The sequence below is a fragment of the Hippocampus comes genome, unplaced genomic scaffold, assembly GCF_001891065.2.
Source record: "Hippocampus comes isolate QL1 unplaced genomic scaffold, H_comes_QL1_v1.1 scaffold34, whole genome shotgun sequence".
Classification (NCBI taxonomy): Eukaryota; Metazoa; Chordata; class Actinopteri; order Syngnathiformes; family Syngnathidae; genus Hippocampus; species Hippocampus comes.
Window position 1 is genome coordinate 116,976 of NW_017805008.1, and position 4,482 is coordinate 121,457.

A 4,482-nucleotide genomic window follows, 5' to 3' on the forward strand; every position below is an offset into this window, starting at 1 on the left:
TTTATTAATGGCTTTCACAGTCTCAACAAATACACGTACTGTACGTCTTTGTCCGTCTCCGTGCCTTCTCTTCTTCCGTTCCACTCGAGAGGCGTTCATCGCCGCCTCCGAAAAACGTTAAGTTAATGATTACTTCAATGAAACTACGAAGAAAATCAAGCGAGGAAATCACAAAATAAATTCTGTAGGCGGGATATAGATTTTATTTTGTGATTTCCTCACTTTATTTTCTGTTTTGATGGATTATTTTCAATTTTCGTACTTTCATTTAAGTCCAGTAATACTTAATTTACGTTTTTCAGAGGCGGTCATGAACGCCTCTCGAGTTGAACAGACGCCTCTCGAGTTGAATGGAAGGAGCGTAGCACCATCTAGTTGAGGCATTGTAGATTGCGCCGTATAATGGGATGCATCCAATGTATGAAAAAAAAATTACAAAATAGCCATTCATTGAAGGTGCGCCTCATAATCCAGTGCGCCTTTTAATGCGGAAAATACGGTACTCTTGCTAGGCATGAAACCAGGTCGTTGCTCATAAATACTCACTTCTGTCCTGAGTCTACCTTCTGCTACTCTTTTCCAAAACTTCTTTGTACTACTCATCAACTTGGTTCCTCAGTAGTTTGCACAACTTTGCAATTCACCCTTGTTCTTGAAAATGGACAGCAGCACACATTTCCTCCATCTCACCCTTTCTATTGCACAACCTCGTCAAAAGTTCTACATTCACCTCTTCTAGATGCTTCCATACCCTCGTATGTATGTCATCAGACAAACTGCCTTTCCATTTTTCATCCTTTGCAATGCCTTTTTACGGTGGATGGTAACTGCAAAACAAATAGCCACCAGACTGTAGAATGGGGATAAAATTAAATTTTAGATGTGAAGGCTTGAAATATTTTTGTTTCTTTATGGGGCAGTTTTGTAAATCATTGACTTCGTTTGAGGAGCAACTTTTTCTTTATGTCGCATTTTTTTTTTTTTTTTTCAGGTTAATCCCAGGGAAGTGAAGCAAGGGTTTTGGGAAACATTGAAAACCTGACAATTGATTATCTTCTTTTTAATAGATTCAGTCCGTTTTTATTAAATTAACATGCAAAAATGTATTTAAAAAAAAAAAAAAGCTCAAAAGTCAAAGGAAAAACTCAATTGTGAAAACAAACGCATAACATTACTGATAAATTATAACAATTTCATACTCGATACTAGATACTTTTAAGCATACAGGCTACTCCTCCTGGCTGACATACACCGTAACAGAAGTTAATTTATTCCTGGTTCCGGTTCACTTTAGCTACGATGATTTTCTCTCCAAAATCCAGACACTTATTCATTTCCCTGGATGTCCTGCAAAAGAAGTGCTCTGCAATCCCTGCAAAAAGAAAGGACACTTTGCTAAAGTTTGTTGGAAAGTACACACGTTCGTGAGGTTGCACCTGGCACAGAAGTGACTACGTTCAGTACATCCATCCATCCATCCATCCATTATCTGTTTCGATTATCCTCACAAAGGTCGGTTGTCTCCAGGACTTCCTGCCGTTGCAACATGCCCAGAACACCTCACCAGGGGGGCATCCAGGAGGCATCCTAATCAGACGCCCAACCACCTCATCTGGCTCCTCTTTACGTGGAGGAGAAGCGGCTCGACTCTGAGCCCCTCCTGGATGGCCGAGCTTCGCACCCTATCTCTAAGGGAGAGCCCGGACACCCTGCGGAGAAAACTCATTTCAGCTACTTGAATCTGGGATCCTGTACCTTCGGTCATGACCCATAGCTCATGACCATAGGTGAGGGTTAGAATGTAGATCGACCAGTAAATTAAGCGCTTCATCTTTTGGCTCAGCTCCTTTAGCACCACAGACAGATACAAAGTCCGCATCACGGCAGACGCTGCACCGATCTACCTGTCAATCTCCCACTCCCTCCTACCCTCGCTTGTGAACAAGACCCCAAGATACTTAGACTCCTCCACTTGTGGCAAGATCTCACTTACCCGACCCAGAGAGGGCACTCCACCTTTTTCCGACTGAGGACCATTGTTTAAGATTTGGAGGTGCTGATTTTTATCCCAACTGCTTCACCCTCGGCTGCAAAATGCTCCAGTGAGAGTTGGAGATCCCAGGTTGAAGGAGCCAACAGTACCATGTCATCTGCAAAAAGCAGAGATGCAATACCGATGCCACCAAACCGGACCCCCTTAACGCCTAGTGCCAGATTAGTTACTGCCAGCAATGTGAACCCAACTCTGACATTGGTGGTATTGGGACCGAACAGCTCGTATGCGGGGGTTCGGTACTCTATACTCCTGAAGCACCCCCCACAGAACTCCCCAGAACTTAAACACCTAATCAACAACTATTCCAGACCACAATGCAACACTTAGTGGTGACAGCTCTTTTGAAATTTAACTCAATGTCATTCTATAGGCAATAATTTGCAATTGCCTAAATTGTTGTTGTCTGTGTTTTTAAAGTATATCCATAATCACATGGGTTGACCTGATAATCAAACAATGAAGAAAACCTCTGTATGGTCAACATTCATCACAATTCGGTGCGAGACTAGCTTACGAACGCAAAATTATTTTTGGCTGACTTGTCAGTGTAAAACTTTGATCTCTAAACCAATGTTTGTTTCGTTTGCGAAGCGGACTCTCTTGAACTTTCCCTTGACTTACAGTATACTCTAAAAAAGAAGCCATCAATCGAATTAGCTGGCCTGTTGGCTAGCCGCTGGCAGCTCTTCTGCCTGTGCTTTCCTGCTCCTGACCGCTTTCTTCAGTCTGTCAAGCACTGCTTTTAGCTCCGGTAAAATCGCCATGGTCAACTAAATAATAAAACGTTATTAATCTCACTTTAGCTTTAATTATTAATTTGTTTACAACTTATTCCAAGGGCAAACATGGGTAGTCAAAGTAAATATCCATCTTGGAAGTGACTGAGAGTCGGCATAATGACGTCATTGCTTGGGAAACATTCACTGCAAAACTTCACTTCCACTTCTTTTTTTTTTTCAATTCGCTGTACTGCATTCAATCTCCAGCAGTGTTTGCAATCTCTTGCAGATGGACTTTTATATTGTGCACTCCACATGATAAATAAAACAAGAATGCTGTATATCTCTAGACTGAAGAGTGGTTACAAATATTTTTAAAATGCTCTTTTTGAAGCTTTATTTCCTTCTCATAAAAAACTAACACACACGCACACGAGTATAAAGATCACCATTTTGGGGTTTAATTGAAAATAAAACTGCTCTTAGTCTATTCCTGTTCATATTCATCTAATAATGTGCTTTGAAATGAAAGCACATTGTAGCTGTGTTGAAGTAAAATGTTGCTTTTTAATTGATTGATTTTTTTTTTTGGTAAACATACAATGTGGTAATTATATCATCTCTACCACTTCGTCCTCACTAGGGTCATGGGTGTGCAGGAGGAGCCTTGCCGTCAGCCAAGGGTGTGTGTTTGTATTCAGTGGTTGAAAAAGTCGACAAATCCCTGTTCACAAAAGTTTTTCTGATAAAACATGACACTAATATAGATGTCTTGAAATCTTATTCCACTATTAATGAAAGGACCTGTACAAATCATAGTCTTGAATGGCACCCTTCCTGACAAGTGCTGGCAAGTATTATCAAAAACGCCTCAGATGTCTGCAGCATAAATTGAAATTTAAAAAATGAAAATCGATCTTCGTGTTCGCAACCCAAAGGGTTTGTAGCCCCCATGGTTTCCTTTATGAACGTGATGTGTCCCTCCTCATTTACATTAGTAAATGAGGAGGGACACATAAGGGACACTTTCTTACATAAAATAACTTAACGTAAGAAAGGAAAATGAATATTGACCGATAGTCACCAAAATTTATGTCGATACTTCCACTTATGCTCACATCAAACTCTGAGAATATTAGAACGATTGCTCAAGTATTACAAAATGGATGGCAATGGCACACTCCTCTTCATAGAGGCGCTCACTACAGAAGCTTATGTCCGTAACATACAAAATATTGGGGCAATTGTTTTAGAGGTTGATGTGTATAGAGACGTCCACATACATTTTGGTGAAGAATAAGAGCATTTTTCTGACATATTAAGTGATGTAAGTTTTTTTAACCCTTATGGCACCTTCAGATTTCTGCTTGAAAGCAAAAAACAAAAAAAACAATTACTCAAACATTTGAACTTCCCTGTAGTTAATGACAGACAATTTAAATGATGGGAGCTGGGTTCAGATTCCCATTTAACATGAGTTTGGCTGTGATTGGTTATTTCTTAAACAGAACACCGCCACATGACTAGTTTCAGAGGGTGTGCCCACTTTTGCAACCACATTTTCTCAGGGTCTTATTTTCATTTCCTCTTCTTAAAGCATTTTTTTTCAGTTAAAGGTATACAGGTTATGGGTCATTTGAGAGCGGAAAAAGTTGGCTTTTGAACATGAGCAAGTCGACTTTGCTGTTATCTCAAGATAAATATCAT